The 24,974-nt window shown below is 42.7% G+C and overlaps 1 long non-coding RNA gene across 1 annotated transcript in view; it reads left to right on the top strand.

Moving 5' to 3' along the window:
- Window positions 1–287: 287 nt before the first annotated feature.
- LOC122464664 overlaps window positions 288–24,974 on the top strand; it is a 38,467-nt gene continuing 13,780 nt past the window's right edge. The window contains exons 1-2 of the long non-coding RNA XR_006288907.1: window positions 288–864; window positions 14,979–15,030. This is a non-coding gene — a long non-coding RNA (uncharacterized LOC122464664). The remainder of the gene's footprint in view (window positions 865–14,978; window positions 15,031–24,974) is intronic.

Raw genomic sequence — 24,974 nt, 5'->3', positions numbered from 1 at the left:
AAGATTGGGAGGTGTCTCAATGCTGTGGTTAATGAAGCCACATAAGTACCTTAGAGGGATAGAACACAGAAGGTTAAACCTTTTTTTAGCTAAAAACTTTTCTCCACAGAAAAAACAAAAAAATATTAGTAGCATTGGTGTGTATTTTTGATTTGTATTAAAGTTGCACCAAGAAGCCCTGTGATGGGGTGAACATAGCTCACTGTGGATTAGGCAGGGGAGGGGTTAATTCCCAGCAAAGGGAGTGCCTTCCCCTGCAACATGCTGTGCTTGCTAATTGAGGGAAGTGTTTCCAGCTGGGCTCAGGAAGAGCTTGGGAGCAGAGTGCTTTGGTCTTGCCAGAAGGAAGCATCTTGTTCCTTTTCTTATCAGCCTGGGCAGATAGTGGAGTTGAGCAATACCCAGAACTAGAACAAGATCTAGTGTGCTCCTACCTTACAGACCCGTGCTCTCAAGTGAAGCTATTGTTTTGCTTTTCCTTCAGTTGCTCTCAGATGAAGATGCGCCTATGATGGGACTGAAGTAGAAGACTTTGCAGGCAAGCCAGCTGGTATAGGAAGCAAGCTGGAGTGAAGTTTGAGGTTGGCTGGGGTATATATCCGCTTCATTAGGGTGGCAAGGTGGTGTCTGTAGTAAAGGGACATGAGAGGTTCCCCTGTGCTTCAGCTGTGAACAGCCCTGCAATCAAGGGATGAAGGCTTTTGAAGCCCTTAGGAGATGTCTTTTGTTTGGATTCTGGGCAAGTCCATTCCTTCCTTCATTGAGTTAGAAGGCTAAATTAAGTTCACCCTACCACCAGCAGAGTGAGTCCCTGGCCAAGCAAAGGAGGGAAACCAAGCCAGAGGCCTATGTTTGGCCAGGGAGGTAAGCTGTACCCAGAATCAGAGGCCCCCTTGTTAAGTGCTGGGTGAACACCCAGTAAGAGACAGTCCCTGTCCTGAACAGTGTGTAAGTAGAAAAAAGATAACGTTTCCCTTTTGATGAATTGTATGAAACTTCAGCTTTCACATGTGAAAGTTCACACAGATAAAATTGCTACTTTTGACCACTGTTTCTTTCTTGCTGTTAAGGAACAAATCTGATCTGGGCCATGCCCAAATGGGCTTGTTTGACCCAAGGGAAATTGGCAACACCTGGAGTCTGTTATGACCTAAAATGACTCTGTGGTTCACTGAGCTCTCTACTGTACGTAAGGGAGGGATTTGGCCAGTGATTCTGTACTGATTAGCCACATCTTTGCTCCCCAAACATTCTCTGTACTGCTGTGGAAAGGGCCTCTGGGAACATAGTTCATGAGGTGTGGACCCCATTGCACCATTGTCCTGTTCCCCTCCTCCCATGCAGCAGGTCTTCATTATTTATACTGTGTGCCATGTAGAACTGGGCAAAATATTTTGGCCAAAGCTTTTTTTGTGTGTGAGAGAAAAATGCAGATTGGGTGACACCAAAATATTTTGCAAATTCATGTATGTTTTGCCAAATTGGTTCAGTAGAAGAAAACCCCTTTTAAAAAAAAAAATCTGAAAAAAAATGCTTTGATTTTGGGGCAGGGGCGGGTGGAAACAGATTTTTGTTTCAAAATTCCTTTTAATTTTATTTTTAAAAAAATGTAAAATGGTCAAAACCCAAATTTTCATTTTGAAAATATCTCTGTGAAACACTTCATTCAGCCTGAAACAGATTTATTTCTTTTGATCCAATCTTTTTCAGTTCGATCCAAAAAAAAAAAAAAAAAAGGTCTTTTGGGAATTGCCAGGGAACCAAAAAAAAAATATGTTGTTCTCCCAGCTCTACCACCAGGCCTTATGTGCCCTTTTGCAAGTCATTTTGCAGCCCATGGTCTATGCGCTCTGTGGAGTGGAGGATGAGATTGTACATATTGTGGCTCACTAATGCTCTCTTCAATTCTCATTTTAAATTACATCTCTTCTCTCTTGTGTCTCTCTTAACTCTCAGTTACCAGCCTTCTATGAATAAGGGCTTAAATGTATTTCTCATACAGTGGCCTTTATACCAATGCTCTCAGGGATTTCCATTATATGTTGTCTGCTGCCCTTTATTATTCAACTCTGGAGGCCATGTCGAGATGTGGGTTGCATGAAAGATTCTAAAAAAACAAAAACACAACCCCCCACTTGTACTGTGTATAGGAAAGAGATGGGCAGGAATGGAGGAGCGAGTTGTTCACATTTGGAGTCTAAGTCTCAAAGAGGTAAAGAAGAGATCATCTTGTTGTGAGCCTTGGAATTGGAGTCAGGCAGGGTCAGAGAGGGTGCATGCTACTTAGATGCCTGCAGTCCCCAACTGCCACCAAAATAGAAGGAAACAAATAATCCTTTGGGGCAGTAATGAAAAGCGTCTGAGCACAGATCATGAAACTGTAACCGGCAGCAGAGGACAGTTGCTCCCGGAAAGGTGTCAGCTTTAATCACTGCACTTCTCAGAGATGGAGGCACAGAAGAAACTGAGGAATCATCGCTTGTCATAAAGGCTTCTGGCTTTTACAGGGAATAAGCCCCAACCGTCCCACCCAGTAAACAGTTTATTTTTAATTGCATTATTTTCTAATGCCCTCTTTCTCCTCCCCCTATACCCAGGTCCAAAAGGAGGGTGATAGAACCTCTTGGCTGGTGTAATATTTATATTACTTTCATATTTTGGGTAGACCCGCTCCTTGTTCCAATCCAGGACCCTGGTACAGCCACAGCAGAGATGGCCCCTGAAGAATCCATCAGGATTTACGCATTACCCAGAGCTTGCTAAAGGCAGGATTTGGGGAGCTGTATATCCGACATAGATGTACTGAGTACCTCTAATTGTTAATTTAGAATACTTTTACAAACCCGAGGCACTGTGCTTACGTGGAAAGTATCAGAATAGCCAGTGTTTCAGATGCAATGAGCCTTTATCAGGATAACTCATTAATGGGTAATTAAAACCTCAAAATACACCTTAGTATCTTTTGTAGCTAGTTTCTTCATATTTAGTAGCTGTCTTTGAATTTTCAGGGCCTGTGACAAAGTCCGCGTATAAGGTACTAGCTTTTGTCTGAGAAAACCACTACAGGATGCAATATATCACATACCCGGGTGCATTTAGATGATCTCTTCTGGTAAAACTACCACTTTAGCTCTCTGCGGAGCAGCCTGTGTGTCAGGAGTCAAAGGTCAAGCTCTTGTCCCAATACTATATGCTGTGCAGTTGGCTTATCGTCACTGCTGCTCTGGGATCTGCATTGGCAGCCTGTTGGCTGGTGGAATTGAAGGGGTTTGTTTTGACCTAAGAAGTCTTATGTGGTACGGAACCTTGTGAGACTGTTCCTCTCTGTGTGTAAAGTATTACCAGAATTCAAAGTAAAAACCCTCTGGTGTAAAAGGCTGCTGGCAGGCCATCCTCCATTGAGGCTCCTCAACTCTAAAGCTCACTTGCCCCACTTGGCTGGTCAGAGCCAAAGTCTGTTAACTCTCATACCACACTGCAAGGTTCTCTTCCAGGTTTTTTTTGTTTGTTAAGGGAGCAGGTTGAAATACAAAGAATGGTTTGTGCAGGGATGTTTCAGTTTTTATCAGGGAGCACCGGTGGGTTGGTATGGGCAGTTTACCTAGATTTTTTTTATCCTTTTTTGTTAAACTGCTTGTAACAGCATCTAAAGCTATATGGAAAGGAAGCCTTCAACTGTATAAATAGAGGTTAGTGAAGAGCTGTTTGGATTCTTTGAATGAATAAATAAATAAATGTTCAATTGTACCCATTAGGCAGAAGCCAATGTACCATTAGCCACTGGTGTCAACAGATGCTGACCTCTCTCATGTGATTGGCATGGATCTTTGTAATGCAGCCCCAGAGTAAGTGACTGGGGACAAGAGCCCTGTCACGTGACTGAGCTCCGTTTCCACTGGTTCTAGTGATTATTGGTATAGCCTGCATTTGGGGAAGGTGCAGCGCAACTTTCCCAGAAGCAGCTCTGGGAAAACTGTTAGACTGAACTCTTTCTGCCTCTTCAAGTGAGTGTGAGGACTGCAAGTGTGGATGACTCCTGCACAGGAGATGCAAGAGAGGAATGTTCCTTGTGCCCTCCTTTCTTTTGAGCACCCACAAGGGGGCTGCCACATTCTGGTTCTATAAAAAAAATACTTATGTATATCTAGAGCCACAGAGTGTGCCCATGTTTCATCAGGTGGCATCAGAGGTTGCACAAAAGTCACTAGAGGGGTAGAGGTCAGGTACCAACAGACTCATTTCTTTGCTGAGATGAAGGCTGACTGATCTGTGTACACACTGGTAATGGCTATGTGAAACATCCAGTAGGTCTTGAATGCTGACCTCAGGCAATATTTCTGATAAAGATTATTTTCTGGGAATTGCAGCATATCACAGATCAACTGCAATCATGCAGAATATCATTGATTATTATATTCTAAAAAACCATGGGATGGAGAAGATTTAACCTCGTGGACGCTGTGGTGCATTATCATTGAATAAGTACCTAGTTCCTCAGACCTTGAAGAATTCCAAGACCACACATGATGAGATGGAGTGTTAATATTAATTCAAGAGTAAAATTTGTTCCAGAGTTGTCCCGACTATCCCAAAAGCAAGCATTACAAACCCAGGAAATTCAGAATTAGTTACACTTGGAAGAAATTCAAATGGGTTAAGTGCAGTTAAGGCTTCCAAACAAACTTAGCTCTTCCTGGTGGAGATACAGTGCAATAACCATACAATGAGAATAAGGCATGTTAGTGTTTTGTGGTCTTGTATTAGATTGTCAGTGGTCCCAAAATTTTTACCTCATGCCCTCCTTTACCCTTGTCTACCCTCTCTTCGCCTGCCCCCTGGAACCGGGGCTGGGAGCGGGGCCACGGTTGGGGTTGGGAGTGGAGCCGGGGTTGGGGCCAGGAGCAGGACCACAGCTGGGGGCAGGGCTGGGGCCATGGCCTGGAGCAGAGTCATGGCCAGGCCAGGAGCGGAGCCACGGCCAGGCCAGGGCCTGGACCCGGGGCCAGAGCAGAGCTGGGGGTAGAGCAGGGCTGGATGGCGCTCCCTCCTTGACCCCTGTGGGAGCTAGTCTAATCCCACCGTGCCCCCTGAATGTTCCTTTGTGCCTCCTCCACCCAGGGGGTGTATCCCACAGTTTGGAAACCTCTGGATTAACTTTTTTTTTTTTTTTTTAGACTCGTGTTGTCACGACAGAGCAAAGTTAAGATTGTCTGGGAGCCTTAACTGTACATTTCTTACCTTAACACATTCAGATTTCTTTCAAGTATAACCTTAACTCTGAATTTCCTGGATTTGTAATGCCTGGTTTTGGGATAATCGGGGGGCCCTGTAAAGTGTTTTAACCCTTAAATTGCTAGCATGAGTTTTCAACCTTAGCTCCATATTAACATAGGCTTTTGTCTTGCAGTTTTCTTAGCTTTTATAAATTATTAAATGTTATACATAAACACTAAGACTCAAATAGAATGCTACCATTCACTATTGCTAATGGCTTGAAGTTATGAAATATACTTTAAATACCTCATCTGGAGCTTTAAAGGGCGGATTCACTGATAGACCAGAGCAGTGAAAAGCAGCTGGAGCAGACTGGACAGTTAAGCTTGGCTTATAACTGTCTTGTATCATTGGTGCAGTGCAAAATGGTTAAAGAGTACTGGTGAGTCTTGCATTTAGAGGGCTGTTACAGAGATCAACACCATGTAAAACAGCACTGCTGTTTTACATAGCAAGCAAACAATATGCTTGCAAGCAAGCAAACTATGCATTTTAATAGGGCTAAATGTATACCTCTAGGAACAAAGAATGCAGGCTATACTTACAGGATGGGAGACTGTAACCTGTGAGCTGTAGCTCACGAAAGCTCATGCTCAAATAAATTGGTTAGCCTCTAAGGTGCCACAAGTACTCCTTTTCTTTTTGCGAATACAGACTAACACGGCTGTTACTCTGAAACCTGGCAGGCAGGGACTCTGAACAAGATTTGGGGGGTCATAGTGGAAAATCAGCATAGAATGAGCTCCCAGTGTGACTCTGACTGTGCCTCATTCTGGTGTTCACAATTCAAGAAGGATATTGATAAATTGAAGAAGGTTCAGTGAAGAGTTATGAGAATGACGAAAGGATTAGCAAACGTGCCTCATGGTGATTAAAGGATCTCAATCTATTAAGCTTAACAAATAGAAGGTTAAGGGGTGACTTGGTCACAGTCTATAAGTACCTACATGATGAACAAGTATTTGATAACGAGCTCTTCAGTCTAGCAGAGAGAGGTATAACATGATCCCGTATTTGTAAATTGAAGCTAGGCAGTTCAATTAGAAATAGTGTAATTTTTTTAATAGTGAGGGTAATTAACCCTTGGAACAATTTACCAATGATCATGGATTCTTCATCCCTGATCATTTTAAAATCAGGATTGGATTTTTTTTTTCTGAAAGATCTGCTCTAGGAATAACGTTGGGAGAGTTCTATGGCCTGTATTATACAGGAGGTCAGACTAGAAAGATGATCACAATAGTCCCTTCTGACCTAGGAATCTATAATTTATGAAGAAGTGGTGGTAAGAGGCCAGCCCTGCACTTTAAATGATCCGCCTCTGCTCCTACTTCAGTTCTCTGAGCAGTGCTGCTCAGGCAGCAATACTGTAGGTAGCTTTTCAAGCACTTGATGCCCAAGCTAATATGGAGCCATGGAACTGAGCTGTTGACACCATCAGTAGTCTGTATAATAACAATTAATTACAATTCATAATAACTTATTACAGCATAATTTCTTCAAGTATAGCCTATGCACAAGATTTCAACTTTAATTACAAGGAAAAGTTTGAAGAATCTGTTGTCCGAAATGATCTCAATGGAGTAGACTGACACAAATGCTAAACATCTTAAAGGACACGGTCTTTAATTTTCACTCTAACAGATTTACTTGTAAATTCACCACATGTTCATTCTGTACTCACAGATATTAAGGTCAGAAGGGACCATTATGATCATCTAGTTTGACCTCCTGCACAATGCAGGCCACAGGATCTCACCCACCCTCTCCTGCAATAAACCTCTCACCTATGTCTGAGCTATTGAAGTCCTCAAATCATGGTTTAAAGACTTCAAGACTCAAAATGCTGTAAGTTTGGAGAATGAGTATTTTTCATATATAAGAAGACTGGGTTCCATTTTGCAACTAAAACAGCGATTCAGCCTCTAACAATGAAGTTGTTACTGGTGCTTCCATATAATGCAAATAACTCTATGGCTGACCAAATTTTTTTCACACACTTCAGCTTCCCTGTCTTGGGCCACACTCTGCCCTTGAGGGTGCATGTGCAGTATTACCGACTGAAATGGGAGCCAGCTGTGTGCTTCCAAGGGCAGACCTCAGCACTCTGGCACTAAACAGGAGGTTTACTTGAGGATACAGATTATACAAAAGAACCTCTTTAATTTTTAGTATTAACCAGTAGGCAAACTGCAACTGTGGAAATCTAGCAATCAACTCTTAAAGTGAGGCTATGGTATTGTAAATTGTGCTCTAGTCACGTAGTATGACAAATGCCATTGTTTTATGCCTAGACTGTACTAGATATGTGGTAGTTGTACTGTAGTATATTTGTATACCAAAATGTGGCCTTTTATTACTAATTCTGTATTTAAAGACCTATTAGTCTCATCACACCAACGTGTCAGTTAGTGAGGCTCTACTGCATATTTCTACATCCGTCCCTGCAATGCATCTTGCAGTCTCTCCAGCAGGGTTAATCAGAACCTGTAGCACCCTTAACATCTCGCTCACGTTTTGTTTGCTTGCAGCCATTTGATGACTGTCAGAGTAGCAGAGTGTAGGGAGACCACAATGCAAGTCTTCAAATTAAAAAGAAATAATTGACCAAATCTGTGTCCATGGGAGTTTAGCCTGATCTTGGATAGGTGTGCACATACCTAGCTTACAGCTGATGGTGACCTGACTGAAAAATCAATTCTGCAAGACTCATTTTTTGAATATAATAAACATTCAGAAACCTGCTTCACTAAAACTGACTAAATGAGTCCTCCCAATTTGCACTGTTCTGTCAGCTGCCCCTTGCCTTTCCCTGACCCACATGAATACCACTGAGAACGGGGTGCCCTAGCTACATGTACAACGCAATCTAGCAATAAATGCCTAGTTGTCATTCCAGTGGTGAGAGTTGTCATGGGGATCCTGGAGGAAAAATTATCCCTGACTCCAGTCTTGCCTTCTCTTTACATGTATTATCCCTGCATGGCATGTTGTGGAGATAGGGGTATACGTGTGGGCACATGCAGATCCTGCATCTGGAAATCATAATAAATATACCCATCTGACTTTCAGCTTATAGACCCTAAGCGCTCTAGAGCCACATAGAAGCTGCAGCCTTGGAAATTGGACCAAAGATAAGTGAATTTTTACCTATGCTATTTAGGGTCATTACCAACCTCCTCATTGTTGGAGCTAGCTTAGGCAGTAAAATAAAATTCAAGGCAGCCAGGCCATAACAAGTAGTCAGATACTTTGCTGAAGTAAGTTGTTGTAGAGCTACTGAAATCAAGAGAGCTACACCAGCTGAGGATCTGGCCGAATGCAACTGGGAGCAGAGAAGGAGACTGCACCTGTACAATAGTGGGCTGAGAATGCCATGCTGAGTGATGTGTGCACTTAGACAAAATATATTCAAGACTCTCTCAGCAATCTCAGGGCTGCTTTTGTGGACTATAATGGGATTTCGATGAGCCTCATCTTTGATGGTATCGAATTAACATCACTACTCATTTTAGCTTATTATGTGTCCTGCAATACCTGTTGTATCTCTCAACCATCTACCGCAAATAATGATTCCAGCTGTTATAAAGGCAGATACAAATCAGAAATAATATCTCACGAAGAGGGAAAACTTTGAGCCAGATTCTGCCCTCCATTATCTGCATGCAACCCCCCTGACTTTAATACATCTGAAGGAGCAAATTCTTCCTCCATTTAGCAATTTGGTCCTTATGTTCCTTTCTCCCTTACATACACTAATGTAGAAGGGAGCAGAAACATGCACAGAGGGAAAAGGCAAGACATCTTCTCACCCCTTTTGCCCCTCCCCCGCCAAAGTCCCCTAACCGGAACAGAATTTGATATAAAACAGCAAATTCTGCTGCTCTAAGGGCTTGATTCAAAACTTATTGAAATCAAAGCCTGTTATTTCAGTGAGCTTTGAATTAGGCCCTAACAGGAGAGTATCCTGCATAAAGTAGCTGTTTCCCAGAATCCATCTGGCTACCCCACACCCTTTGGGTCAGGCAGATTAGAGGCAACTACATGGTGGTGGGAGAGCATATTGTGTGCCTTTCCCCTCTGTTCTAGATCCCCTCCTGTGCACTCTGCTTACAGAAACAGCACCACAGCATTTATGGTAGCAGACTGGGGAGGGGGGTTGGGCTTGGGACTGGTTGTCCACTAGTCAGGAGGAGCATGGTGTCACACACAGCATTTGGGCTGCTATTGCTGGGCAGAGGGAATGGAGGGTTTCAGAGGTGGGTGGAGTAGGGAGGGGGCTCCAAGTGTGTGAGGTCTGTGTCATCTGCCCTCATTGTTCCTATCTATACCAGGTTACAATGGAAACTATCGTCATGACCCCAGGGGCTAGACCACGAGTCTAGAGAGGACAATGTGATGAAGCAGCTCTTAAAGGTTTGGCTATCTGGGGAGTCCGTTGCTCCCTTTCTGTGCAGACACGAGTGAAAGTAGACCAAGGGTTCTCAACCTTTTTCCTTCTGAGCCCCCGCCATGCTATAAAAACTCCATGGCCCACCTGTGCCACAACAAGTGTTTTCTGCATCTAAAAGCTAATGTTAGGGGGTAGCAAGCAGGGCAATTCTCTGGGGCCCAATGCCACCGGGGCCCCTGTGAAGCTAAGCTGCTCAGGCTTCTGCTTCAGCCCTGTGTGGTGGGGCTCAGGGCCCCAGCCATCAGCCCTGCACAACAGGGCTTAGGCTTTCTGCCCTGGGCCCCAGTGAGTCTAGCGCTGGTCCTACTTGATGGGCCCCCTGAAACCTGCTCACGTCCCCCCTGGGGATGCCGGACTCCTGGTTGAGAACCCACTGGAGTAGAGCACGTGGCTCTTGAGTTGTCTGCCAGATCCAAATGTACAACTTGTCTGTGCTAGCCTTGTCACTTCTGAATCTAACCATCACTAACGCTAGACTGCACTTTTAAGCACAGCCATGAACAAAGGGTGAGGCAGAAGCAGCACCACCCCCAAAAGGCATTGTTCTTCAGACAACCCTCAAAGCCACAACTCCCTCCTGCTGCCCCCTTGCTGTGATGTGTGGGACATGGTGATTTGCTGCTGCCTTGTACTAGCAGAAGCTATGATGCCCCCATCTGTGCACACACAGACACCACCCTCTGGGCTGGCTCCAGGACAAAGTCAAGGCTCCACTCAAATTCTTTCTCCTCTAGGGAGGCATGTAATCCAAGTCACAGTCTCTCCTCAAGAATGCAGTGCCTTGTACAGCTGTGTCCAGATACCCTTGCCACCATATTTACGATACTGATAAACTGTCTTTAAAAAATAATCTGAAAACCGTAGACAAACAGAACAGCAGCAGCACATGGTAACCGGGCCTAGTGTGAAATGGAATGCATGAGGTAATGCTTTAGATTTGACACACATTGTTTCAATATCAGAGCAACAGTGGGCAAAAATATGGAAATAATAATAAAGTTATCACAACTCCTCTTCAAAGCACTTTTCATTCACTAACTAATGGATGTAATATTAGTTTTTTGACTTGGCCATATGCTGGGAATACATTTGGTAGCAAAGCCAAAGGTTCAAGTTTTCAGCTACTGTAATGATTTTGAAATGTCAGTTCCAATTTCATGGCTTTAAAATTGGTAGCAAAAGCCTAGATACATACTAAGAACCAAACTCTGCTCTTGTTTAAATGGTTATAGTACTCTTTGAAGTCCATGGGAATTGTGCCATGTAAAAGTGTCAAATTCTGCTCTCAAATTTGTTTAATCTCAGACATGCAACGTGCATCATCCCTTTTTTCACAAGATTAACATCTGTCCCCACATGCAAAAGGCTGTCAGAGTTTACTAGACCCATAGCATCTGCCATCAGATTCTGGTCCTAAATGTCAGGCTTAAATACCGATGGTATGTTTATGTATTCCTAGGATCTATTTCTGTTGGAACGTTTACTTTAGGAAAACAATTTCTATTGTGAGTATTGCAAAGGTCAAGAGTTCTCATTTGAAAATGTCAAGACTTTATTACAATATACTTTTTTCTGATTTTAAATATTTTCTTACTTTTTTTTAAAAGGAGCTTGTAGAGCTGTGTATGCGTGTGTGTATACACACACCCCTATGCACACATGGGCTCAGTTGTGCTTTTCTGCAAGCCATGAGGAAGGAGCAGACAGGGATGAGACTGTGATTCAGTCACAATCTGGCTCCTGGTTTTCCCCCTTGCTGTGGAAGGTGTGGGGAAAGCAGTCTTCCCCAGCCCCATATGTCATGCATGTTAATTCCCCTGGCAGGAATGCCAGCAAAGCCCAGGCTCTGCCCATTCCCCACGCACGCACGTACGTGTGGGAGGAAGTGTTCCAGCCTCATGATGAGGGGCTTAGCCAATGCAGAGATGTAAGGGAGCTTTCTACACCTCTCCACAAAAGTGAAGCCAGAGACACAATCTGGTCCTATGTAAACTTATAAAGGCAACATATTGTTCATTCAGGGGCCAGTTATGCAAGACACTGAGCTCCCTCGATGCCCACTGAATTCAGTGGAAGTTCAAGCCACTCGTACAGGGTTAGGCCTCAGTCCTGTCATAATTATGAAAATTACTCCCATTTCAGTTTGGCCTACAGCAGTGGTTCTCAACCAGGGGTACACAAAGGTCTTCCAGGGGTACATCAACTCATCTAGAAATTTGCCTAGTTTTACAACAGGCTACATAAAAAGCACTAGCGAAATCAGTACAAATTGAAATTTCATACAGACAACAACTTGTTTATACTGCTCTATATACTATACGCTGAAATGTAAGCACAATATTTCTATTCCAATTGATTTATTTTTATAATTACATGGTAAACATGAAAAAATAAGCAATTTTTCGGTAATAGCGTGCTGTGACACTTTTTTGTATTTTTGTGTCTGATTTTGTAAGTAGTTTTTAAGTGAGGTGATACTTGGGGGTACGCAAGACAAATCAGACTTGTAAAAGGGGTACAGTAGTCTGGAAAGGTTGAGAGCCACTGGCCTACAGGACTGGGTACTAGTTGTATTTGCTGCATTAAGGAAACATGGGCCTTGATCCATTCTCTCCAACAAGAGTTGGAGCAGGTCCATTAAGCTGTATTTCTATTATGAGGTGACCATGTAACTCATTGTAAATACAAATACAATCATACAGTAATTGATTGCTTCCAAGTTATCATTTAATTTTAAATGACAATATGTGTAATACAGCCAAGCTACATATTGCTCAGATCCAATCAACCATTGTGGGAAGTGAAGGAGACTCCAGGCTTTGTTCAATTGTTTCATTAAATTCAGATTTCTTTTAAGAGTGTGGCTTCTCTATCCTCTCTCGCTGTCTTGATGCCTCAAGTAACCTCTGTCTGCCCCCAAACCTCCTTCCTTTTTACTCTCAGGCACCGTTATCTACTCCAGGGCGCCCTGCAACCTCAAGCTAATGCTGCTCCTTCTCTGCTATAAACTTGTTATTCTCCATACACAGTAACTCAAAAATGGCTAGGAAAAAGTGCATGTATAATATATATAAAATATACAAGACTATATAGTTTGTCTCTTGATGGACCTCACAACAAAGCCCCCTGGAAACTGATAGGGACAGATGCTTTTGGGGAGACCATAAGTCTCCTGTCCAGTAAACTGTACTGACTTCTGCTAAGTATCTATCCTATAAACAGCTGTCCCTGAAGTGGGGCTTGGAGCAGTCCTGTCAGAGGAGGTAAGTGGTATGGAAGCTCTGTTCTCAGGAGAACTCCATACTAGAAAGAGCGTCTAGCCATGAAATGGGTGATAGTCCCAGCACTACCACCTTCTAATAATTCCTCTGACTAGGTTGACCAGATGTCCCGATTTTATAGGGACAGTCCTGCTATTTGGGGCTTTTTCTTATATAGGTGCCTATTACCACCCCACTTCCTGTTCCAATTTTTCACACTTTCTATCTGGTCACGCTACCTCTGACCCTGGTCTTGCACATCTTCCGTGACTGCAGGCCATCAAAGATACTAGAACTAGGATCACTGGGCTCTACAGCCATATTCCTTCATGATATACCTATAGGACAGCACATCTGAATACTGCAAGAGGTAGGAGAGGGGGAGAAAGGGCGTGACTCCCACCACCGTGTGCTATGTGCTATGCTTTATGTGGGGGAGATGTTTGACAGCATGCAGCAGAATTACATACTGCCATATACACAAAGGGTTAACTAGCTTTCCTTTACCTCTCCTTGCACAAGTGTTTGGGAAAAGGATATGGCAGGCTGCTGGAGAGAGAGAGAGAAGGAACAGAGGCCACTGTGTACTACTCCTTTAAGGGGCAGGCTGGAGGCTGCAGCTGGGATATCCTGGTGTGCCATCAAGAGGCCTTGCCTCACCCTAGGGCTGGGCCATATAGACAGGAAGATGAAGTTGAACAAGTTAGTGACGACTTGGGAGTAGAATCATGCAGGATGTAGCAGGTGGTGGTTTTCCTTGCAGGGTCTAGGAGACTGGCCTAACTAGAGACTTTGTTTGTGAACTTTAAGTTTGGGAGCTGAATGAGGGCACTGAGGTGAGGACCTTATAAACGTTGTACTGTAATTACTCCTCTCCTGAAACCCTACATGCGATTTGTAGAAGTGTATGTTGACTTCTCCTTGCCCCGGGCTGTTAAAGTGAACCAAAAGCTGCCTCAGTCAGGGAAATTAAGACAGAGCACCACCATGGGCTATGCAGGGACTGCCCACACTCTTACAGGCCCACACAATGGTATTAGGCTCTCTATTTCTGGCGATTTCAGTGGAAGTTAGGAACCTAAATACCTTCATGGATCTGGGCCCAGATGCTTGGAGGGGGATGCAAGACCTTCTGCCCTGGTTGGGAGGGCTGGGATTTCTCTCCTCCTGCTGGGGAACATATAAAGATTAGTGGCACTGAAGAGAGAGTGCCCATGTTTCCTGGAGGGACTATTATTTACTGATCACCCATGGAACAAGGATGTGGGGAGATAGGCTAGAAGCAACTCAGCCACATGGTCAGAGTTGTGCACAGGGTTTAATAAAATTCCACTTGTTCAGCTTAACCTGCATTTAGCTTCTCTCATTGCTAATTGGTCTTGGCTGATGTTCCCTTGTTTTATGACTCGGTGTTAGAGGTGTCCATAAATTACATAACACTTTTTGATGAGACAAGGTGGGTGAGGGAACATCTCCTATTGGACCAGTCTCTGCTGGTGAGAGACAAGCTTTTGAGCTTACACAGAGCTCTTCTTACATGCTTTAGAGGCATCATGCAACATAAAAAGACCCTGCGCTTTAGTATGCTGGGAAAACAAAATTAGAAAGACGATGTTCTTATTTCTGCCCACTAAAATCTTGTTACTACAGTACATTTGTTGTTGTCCTCTGCCTGTATGAACTGATTCCTCTGCAAGTCAGCATTGATTATGTAAATTAAACCTAGATGCTGCCACATATCACACTTATTTCAGCACATCTCTTAAAAAAATTGATTTGGAAAGCAAAAGAGATATTACTGTAATAAAACTGGTGAAGTGTTTCATAGAGAAGAATATGTTGGCAACACCACAATCTCAAGGACGTCTCTCTCCTTGCTGAGAGAAACAAAGAGAAAGCAGACTAATAATCTATTTATCTACCTCTTACAATGATCATCACTTTCACTCATGGTGATCCAGGTTTGCTTATCTGCTTAAATATCTTCGTAGGAGACACTACCTGAATATAGAATGCGTGCATCTGGGGATGAAAGCATTCAGGGTAAGGAACTGTAATTCTAACACCTCCCACCCCCTTTACACAGAATAGGTCACAGAACCATATGAATAAATTGACTCCTTACCAGACTTTTCAGTCTAAAACTGACTCAGAACATTTCCTTAACTTGCAATGAAGCTACTTTATTGTTTTCATTTGGATGACTTCTCCCCTTTCAAATCTTCCCCCTTCGCTACTATACTTCCAGTCAGTGGGCTCCTTTACCTTCTACTGCTTTGGCACACGTGCCCAGAGAAGCCAGGCTTCAGTTCTTCAGCCGCAACAGAACTTTCCTACTGCCTGCGCTCTGGGCAGCTTTGGCCTTTCCAAATGGGAACACGGGAGAAGTAAGGAAGGTCAGCTACATGTTCTTTACTTTTAAAAAGACCCTGTGGAACATTGCAATACTAGCGATTGCCCGTGTGTGTGACATGGAGAATACAGAACACCTGTGGCCCTTGTGTTAACTAATAGTATTAAGGCAGAGAAGGTGCCAGTGTGACTCAACAGTAACTACTCTAAATCTTAGGGTTTCATAGCCCCTAAGCCTAGGAGAGCCAGGCATTCTGATACAGGGAATCCGTCTGTCACCATGTTACAGTAACAATATTAGCAAATGGATGCAGTTAACATAAGAATGGCCATACTGGTCAGACCAATGGTCCATCTAGCCCAGTATCTTGTCTTCCAACAGTTGCCAGTGCCAGATGCTTCAGAGAGAATGAACAGAACAAAGCAATTTTTGAGTGATCCATCCCTTGTCATCCAGTCCCAGCTCCTGTTAGCAGAGGTTTAGGGACACCCAGAGCATTTGGTTGCATCCCTGACTATCTTAGCTAATAGCCATTGATGTACCTATCCTCCATGAATTTATCTAATTCTTTCTTTTTTGAACCCAGTGATAGTTTTGGCCTTCACAACATTCCCTGGCAATGAGTTCCACAGGTTGACTGTGTGTTGTGTTAAGTTTCATAGAATCATAGAAGATTAGGGTTGGAAGAGAGTTCAGGAGGTCATCTAGTCCAACTCCCTGCTCAAAGCAGGCCCAACCCCAACTACATCATCCCAGCCAGGGCTTTGTCAAGCCAGGCCTTAAAAACTTCTAAGGATGGAGATTCCATCACCTCCATAGATAACCCATTCCAGTGCTTCACCCCCTCCTAGTAAAATAGTGTTTCCTAATATTCAACCTAGACCTCCCCCACTGCAACTTGAGACCATTGCTCCTTGTTCTGTCATCTGCCACCACTAAGAACAGCCTAGCTCCATCCTCTTTGAAACTTCCCTTCAGGTGGTTGAAGGTTGCTATCGAATCCCCCCTCACTCTTCTCTTCTGCAGATTAAGTAAGCCCAGTTCCCTCAGCCTCTCCTCATAAGTCATGTGCCCCAGCCCCCTAATCATTTTCGTTGCCCTCCGCTGGGCAAAAAGATTATTTTAAACCTGCTGCCTATTAACAGTTCAAAAAAAATCAATAGATTAAAATATGTTTGACAAAAAAGTTTGCACAAACAGCTATGAATAAAGAACAGGTTTGTTTTGTTTTGTTTTGTTTTGTTTGTTTAAAAAATGCGAACAGCGAAGGTAAAAATCTCTAAAATTATTTGCACCAAATAGTTCAACCAGCTCTGTGTGGCTGTATCTTATTCATGCACTGATGGAGATTATTCAGTTCTGCAACAAATAGAACTGTGCAATGTGTACTTTAGGGTTGCTGGTGGTGCATTCGGTTACTAGAGAACTGGGTGAACATAATCTCTTCTGTAGTTGCTAAAATGAACTTGCTTCACCTGTGGATTCACTGGCTGTGAACATTCAAGCAGTCGAGATTTATTCACATAATGCTTACAGAAAGCAAATTTTAATCTCACTCCATTATTTGCAATAGAAATGGTATATTTTATAAGGGATGGGACAATATATTAATACAACAGGGAGACGCTATTTTAAAACTTTGCCAGAGCCCTGGAACAGAGACTATTAAGGGATGGGACAATATATTAATACAACAGGGAGACGCTATTTTAAAACTTTGCCAGAGCCCTGGAACAGAGGCTATTAAGCAAGCCAATCAGGGGTGTGACTTCATCCTCCATGAGGAAGACCATGCATGCACGCAACTACTTCTAATGAATGGGATCAGAGGAAATTAACAATAAGATTCATATCTAGCCAGCAAATCTTACAGTAGCCTAACTTAAAAAGGAGTATGCTGCAGGCAAGGCCTGGGTGACGTGGACGGGAAAGTCTTAAAATGGTCTGTCTAAAATCCCAGAATCCTATTTTATCTGCTGCTTCTCCCTAGGCAATCCAAAGCTTCCGGGGTCTCTCTAAAATTTCCTCCTGTTTATAAGATTTATGCTTCTCCAAACAGGAAAATAAATGCTAATGTGTGATTTGTGTGACCAACCATAACCTGAGTGTTGGCATATAGAATAGTCATAGCAAACTGTTCACAATTCATCTATAGAGAGAGGAAAAGTAGCGTAAAAACCTGTAATTTCAAATAAAATTGAGGAAATTGCCGTCTGTGGGAACATTCTAGGAGCAGAACAAAAGGCAAACTCATCATGTAAAATGTTCACTAGTACCATATCTCCTGGAGCTCTGCAGAATATGGGGGAAGCATGGCTCCGGCATCTCCACCAGAGAGTTTGCATAGGCCAAGTTAACGAAACAATGCATTCCATCAGAGATGTTTGCAAAGAATATTTGGTGTCTGCTGGTGGGATAAAGTAAACAATGCTGATGAGATACAAAGGACTGGCAAGCAGACTGCAGAGACAGTGATTCGAGAAAGAAGGCTCAAGTGGTTTGGATGTGTTGTGTGGATGTCAAAAAATAGGGCTGTCGAGCGATTTAAATTTTTTTTTATTGCGATTAGTCGCATGATTAAAAAAATTAATCGTGATGAATGGCACGATTAAACAATAATAGAATACCATTTATTTAAATATTTTGGATGTTATCATTATATTTGAAAATGTAGAATTCAATTACAATACAGAATACAAAGTATACAGTGCTCACTTTATATTTTTTATTACAAATATTTGTGCTGAAAAAACAAAATAAATAGTATTTTTCAATTCACCTCACAAAGTACTGCAGTGCAATCTCTTTATCATGTTTCAGAGTAGCAGCCATGTTAGTCTGTATTCGCAAAAAGAAAAGGAGTACTTGTGGCACCTTAGAGACTAACCAATTTATTTTGAGCTGTAGCTCATGAAAACTTATGCTCAAATAAATTGGTTAGTCTCTAAGGTGCCACAAGTACTCCTTTTCTCTTTATCATGAAAGTTGAACTTACAAATGTAGAATTATGTACAATTTTATGTACATATGTAGAATTTTAGAGCCTACAAGTCCACTCAGTCCTACTTCCTGTTCAATCAGTCACTCAGACAAACAAGTTTGTTTACATTTGCAGGAGATAATGCTGCCCGCTTCTTGTTTACAATGTCACCTGAGAGTGAGAACAGGAGTTCGCATGGCACTGTTGTAGCCGGCCTTACAAATTATTTGCGTGCCAGATGCACTAACGATTGATATGTCCCTTCATGCATCAACCACCATTCCAGAGGACATGCGTCTATGATGATGACGGGTTCTGCTCGATAACGATCCAAAGCAGTGCAGACCGATGCGTGTTCATTTTCATCATCTGAGTCAGATGTCACCAGCAGAAGGCTGATTTTCTTTTTTGATGGTTTGGGTTCTGTAGTTTCCACATCGGAGTGTTGCTCTTTTAAGACTTATGAAAGCATGCTCCACACCTCGTCCCTCTCAGATTTTGGAAGGAACTTCAGATTCTTAAACCTTGGGTTGAGTGCTGTAGCTATCTTTAGAAATCTTACATTGGTACCTTCTTTACATTTTGTGAAATCTGCAGTGAAACTGTTCTTAAAACAAACAACATGTGCTGGGTCATCATCTGAGATTGCTATAATATGAAATACATGGCAGAATGCAGGTAAAACAGAGCAGGAGACATACTATTATTCCTCAAGGAGTTCAGTCAAAATGTAATTAACGCATTATTTTTTTAACGCGCATCATCAGCATGGACACATGTCCTCTGGAATGGCAGCTGAAGCATGGAAGGGGCATACGAATGTTTAGCATATCTGGCACGTAAATACCTTGCAATGCCAGCTACAAAAGTGCCATGCGAATGCCTGTTCTCACTCTCAGGTGACATTGTAAATAAGAAGCCAGCAGCATTATCTCCTGTAAATGTAAACAAACTTGTTTGTCTGAGCAATTGGCTGAACAAAAAATAGGACTGAGTGGACTTGTAGGCTCTAAAGTTGTACATTGTTTTGTTTTTGAGAGCAGTTATGTAACAAAAAAAAATCTACATTTGTAAGTTGCACTTTCATGATAGAGATTGCACCACACTATCAGAGGCTCGTTCACCTGCACATCTACCAATGTGATATATGCCATCATGTGCCAGCAATGCCCCTCTGCCATGTACATTGGCCAAACTGGACAGTCTCTATGTACAAGAATAAATGGACACAAATCAGACATCAAGAGTTATAACATTCAAAAACCAGTCGGAGAACACTTTAATCTCTTTGGTCACTTGATTACAGACCTAAAAGTGACAATTCTTCAACAAAAAAACTTCAGAAACAGACTCCAGCGAGAGACTGCTGAATTAGAATTAATTTGCAAACTGGATACAATTAACTTAGCCTTGAATAAAGACTGGGAGTGGATGTGTCATTAGACAAAGTAAAACTATTTCCCCATGTTTATTTTCCCTCCTACTGTTCTTGTAAAGTGCTGGAAATGGCCCACCTTGATTATCACTACAAAAGGTTCACCCCCCCGCCCCCCCGCTGTCCTGCTGGTAGTAGCTCACTTTTCCTGATCACTCTTGTTACAGTGTGTATGGTAACACCCATTGTTTCATGTTCTCTGTGTATATAAAATCTCCCCACTTTATTTTCCACTGAATGCATCCAATGAAGTGAGCTGTAGCTCACAAAAGCTTATGCTCAAATAAATTGGTTAGTCTCTAAGGTACCACAAGTCCTCCTTTTTCTTTTTACGGATACAGCCTAACACGGCTGCTATTGTGAAACTACAGTACTTGTATGTGGTGAAATGAAGAATACTATTTCTTTTATCATTTTTACAGTGCAGATATTTGTAATAAAATAATAAAGTGAGCACTGTTCACTTTGTATTCTATGTTGTAATTGAAATCAATATATTTGAAAATGTAGAAAAACTTCCAAAAATAGTTAATAAATTTCAATTTCTTGGTTTTCTGTTTAACAATGCGATTAATTTTTTTAACCACAATTAATTTTTTGGGTTAATCGTGTGAGTAAACTGCGATTAAATGACAGCCCTACAAAAAACTGTATTCCTAGACAAGCCCTTTACTGGATGCCACCTGTGGGAAGAAGGAAAAGAGGAGGACAACAGAAAAGGTATTAAAAAACCCACTGAGAAAGATAACCCTGTCATGGAAACAGACTGTAACAGAACAAGAAACATGGCATTAGACGGATGGAGGTGGAAAGTCTGGGTTGCCTCATGTCACAAGGCATGAGAGCATCTATCAATAAATACTCTTATTGGAGAAAGAACATATCTGCTGTCTGGTTGTGGGAGGAGGTCAGGCCATGCGGGAGGAGGTCAGGCCAGGTCAGTCTCTCTGCTTCTCCAGCCTTTGGAAAGCCTAATGGTGGTAGTGGCAGTAGCTCTGTGGAGTCCTTGTACTGCACCCGACCTCTGTGTGAGGGAGGTGACGTGGATGGTGGTTGTATAGGCTTCTTGTGTACTACCTACTCCCAGCCTGTGTAACTGCCAAGGGGCAGGGCACAATCTCTCTTCAGCTTCATGAAACTTCACCAGAAACAGCTTTGACTGAAATAAATGCCTCAGTGCCTAAAACCATTGATTTAACAGGTTGATCTTATTGATACTGTACATACAATAGGAGTTCTCTCCCTCCCATGCAGTCTGTGGGCCGAATTCTCCACTGGTGGAAACCAGCAAGTCTTCATTGACTTTTGTAAATCTGCATAGCTCCACTATAGCTGAAAATCTAGCTCTGGTATGGGTGTCAGCATACATATCTATCATAGCATACAAGCACCCATTCAAAGAACATGATTTAGGTTGCAAAGTGATGCACGCCAAAGTTAGGAAATGCGAGCTTTACAGTTGCCCGTGCAGTCTTGATTCTGCCTTCTGTACATCCAATCCTATGTACGCAATGCAGCAGGGATCCTGTGGCAAAATAATATGTGAGCATGTAAGTAAACACTGTACCAAAGTGAATATGCATAAGGACCAGAATTAAGGCTGCAGAGTCAATTGTCAGTCTGGCACTTCCTAACTCTTGATGTTTGACTTTGCTATCTTAATGGCATTCTTACAGTGGAGGGTTTTGTATGTAACATCCTAGAATCAGAAATGGACTATGTGCTGAGTTGGAGAGTGGTTGCGGGGAAACCTGGACTGGCTCTCTTCCCCCTCCCAGGCATTCCCACTGTGTCCACTCCTCCCATAAGTCCAGCACTTTTTGATAGTTTGCATTTTCAGGTGTTTTGACCTGCTGCTAAAATGTTCCTGAGGACTATAAGGGAGAGAGGAGGGTGTTTGCTTGTTTTTAACACTTTGTCTTATCAAAACCTGAAAGGAACTTAATGGGACCAAGAAAAGGGACTTCTCTAGCTCAGGGGCTTTCCCCTGCTGTATTTCAAAGGCCTTCTGGAGGCAAAGGCAGCGTTAAAGCATCTCAGAGTTGCAGGAATCTTTTATTATGGGAAATTAGGTAACCTAAATATAGGGGTTGTTTCCAGCTCGCCCTGTAATCATTGGCTGTCTTCTTTGCATGTCTATTTCTTAACTACTTAATATTAAATTAATCCTTCAATTTAGAGCAGTGTTTTCATGTGCTACAGGCAGAGGCTTTTGCCCCATCTTGATGGCTTATCAGATCCTGAAATCATATTTGCCATTTACTGTACCATAAAAATATCTAATTTGAAGGGTCCTTATTTGTGCAATGTATTTTCTGGTGCGATAAAGAGGCTCAGGGCATGGAAGTATCCTTGAGACTCATAAAATTTACTTGGCACCATTGAGCATAAGGGTAGTCATGGAAACCTGCTCCTGAAAGCTCTCACACAGCCGGATAAGAGTCTCAAGTGCTACTGTTTGTGTCCAGCAGGGAAAAGGTGAGTGGAAAAGGTCAGTGCTGATGACAATATGTGAAATGCCTTGAGGTGATGGAAGGAGGCATAAAGCAGGTTGGTTGGCTGAGGGATAAGTCGCTCTGTAGGAGTTGGGGAAACAGACAAACCTGGCTATGTGAAAAGCAAGCGTGCTCACAGCTGAGTCACTGTGAGCTTAAAATGGAAGGTGGCTAGTGCATGAGGCAGATGATATAGTGAGCACATGGCTAGCCCAAAGTGCATTTGTGCAATAGCCAAACCCAGGATTTGGCTCCTATCCTTCCAACACTTCCTGCTTTCTTCCACCTATCGCCCCACACTGCTCTTTCCTAACCCTTGTCTGTGTCCTTTTCTCTTCGTTATTCTATAGTGCTTTCCATTATATTCCAAACATAATTATCTTTCCATTATCTTCCTAGGGTGACCAGATGTCCCAATTTTATAGGGACAGGCCCTATTTTCGGGGTTTTGTTTTATATAGGCACCTATTATCCACCGACCCCTTGTCCCAATTTTTCACATTTGCTATCTGGTCACCCTACGTACCCCACTGATGGCAGCTGTGCTTCAAGGACATATTGAGGCAGCCATTCAAAAGATTCTGGGGGGTAGCTTAGCCCAAAGATGCAAGCTGCATGTGAGTGTGCAGACAGAGTCCTGGTGAGCAGAAATTCCATACCTAGACAGCAACAGGTCAGGAACATCTGAATGAAAATAGTGACACAGAAATTTCCAGAATGCCTCAGTCCCATGGTCCACCTAGTCCAGTATCACATCTCTGACACCAGGTGGTAGACACACTGGAGGGTAGGGATAGGATACAGAGGGACCTAGATAAATTAGAGGATTGAGCCAAAAGAAATTTGATGAGGTTCAACAAGGACAAGTGCAGAGTCCTGCACTTAGGACAGAAGAATCCCATGCACTGCTACAGACTAGGGACTGAATGGTTCGGCAGCAGTTCTGCAGAAAAGGACCTAGGGGTTACAGTGGACGAGAAGCTGGATATGAGTCAACAGTGTGCCCTTGTTGCCAAGAAGGTTAACGGCATTTTGGGCTGTATAAGTAGGCGCACTGCCAGCAGATCGAGGGACGTGATCATTCCTCTCTATTCGACATTGGTGATGCCTCATTTAGAGTACAGTGTCCAGTTTTGGGCCCCACACTACAAGAAGGATGTGGAAAAATTGGAAAGAGTCCAGCAGAGGGCAGCAAAAATGATTAGGGGGCTGGAGCACATGACTTATGAGGAGAGGTTGAGGGAACTGGGTTTGTTTAGTCTGCAGAAGAGAAGAATGAGGGGAGATTTGATAGCTGCTTTCAACTACCTGAGAGGGGGTTCCAAAGAGGATGGCTCTAGACTGTTCTCAGTGGTACCAGATGACAGAACAAGGAGTAATGGTCTCAAGTTGCAGTGGGGGAGGTTTCAGTTGGATGTTACTTAAAAAAAACTTTTTTACTAGGAGGGTGGTGAAGCACTGGAATGGATTACCTAGGGAGGTGGTGAAATCTCCTTCCTGAAAGGTTTTCAAGGTCAGGCTTGATAAAGCCCTGGCTGGGATGATTTAGTTGGGGATTGGTCCTGCTTTGAGCAGGGGGTTGGACTAGATGACCTCCTGAGGTCCCTTCCAACCCTGATATTCTATGATTTTATGAGGTGCTTCAGAGGAAGGTGCAAGAAATTCTGCCTAGATGTAGGATAACCTATGGCTGGGGGAATTTCCTCCTAATTGTTAGAGATTGGCTTAAGCCATGATGCATCAGATTTCATGTCCTTCTGAAACCTCCTGTATTTGCTAACATAACTCTGGCTAGTCTCATTATCCATATAAATGTTAAATCTGCTGACTCTTGCTAAGTTCTTGGCTTCAGTGACATCCTATGGCAATGAGTTCCATAGCTGGTGTGTGAAGTACTCCTTTTTTTGGTTTTGAATTTGCTGCCTTTCAATTTCTTTGACTGTCTCCTGGTTCTAGTGAGACAAGGTGGGTGAGGCAATTTCTTTTATTGAACCAACTTCTCTTCTTTCATTGGGCCGAATTCCCTGGTACTAGTGTGAGACAAGAAATTCCTGGTCGGTCTTATTGATGCTATCCATTATTTTCAATACTCGTTATCTCTCTAAAGACTAAGTAATTAAGTAATTAAGACCAATTAATTCCAATCTCTGTTTTTATGAGAGCTTTTCCATGTGTTTACTTGTTCTGGTCACTTGTTTAAACCTAAAATATCCTTTTTAAAATGGGTGGTTAGTACTGTGCACAATTTCCCAGATGAGCCTGTATGACTGACATTTTCCATCACATTCCTTATGCATCTTAGCTCTTTTTATTGCTGCAGCTGTTTTACTGAGCAGTCTACTATGATATCCTGATCCCTTTCCTATGCTGGTGCACTTTACTGGGTTCTACACTGACTGTGTGACTAATTCAGAATTTTCCCTCCAATGTACGTTACTGTGCATTTATCAACAATGAATGTAATCTGCCGTCATGTTGCCAATTCACCTAAGTTAGGTCCTTCTGAAGTTCCTCACAGTCCTCTCTGGACTCACATACATTTTGTATCATCTGCAAAATTTGGCACCTCAATGCTCACCCCCTTATCCAGATTAATAAATATATTAAACAACATTTATTTGAATAATCCCAGCAATACCTTTCCAACATCCCTAAGTGGTGCCTTTGTGTGCTACTGTACTTAAACTATGCCCAACCCCACCCTTGCTTTCCTCCTGGAAAACT

This window comes from Chelonia mydas, chromosome 2 (assembly GCF_015237465.2).
Source record: "Chelonia mydas isolate rCheMyd1 chromosome 2, rCheMyd1.pri.v2, whole genome shotgun sequence".
NCBI lineage: Eukaryota > Metazoa > Chordata > Testudines > Cheloniidae > Chelonia > Chelonia mydas.
Note: the sequence above shows the minus strand (reverse complement) of the source record. Positions and strands in the feature narration are given on the sequence as shown.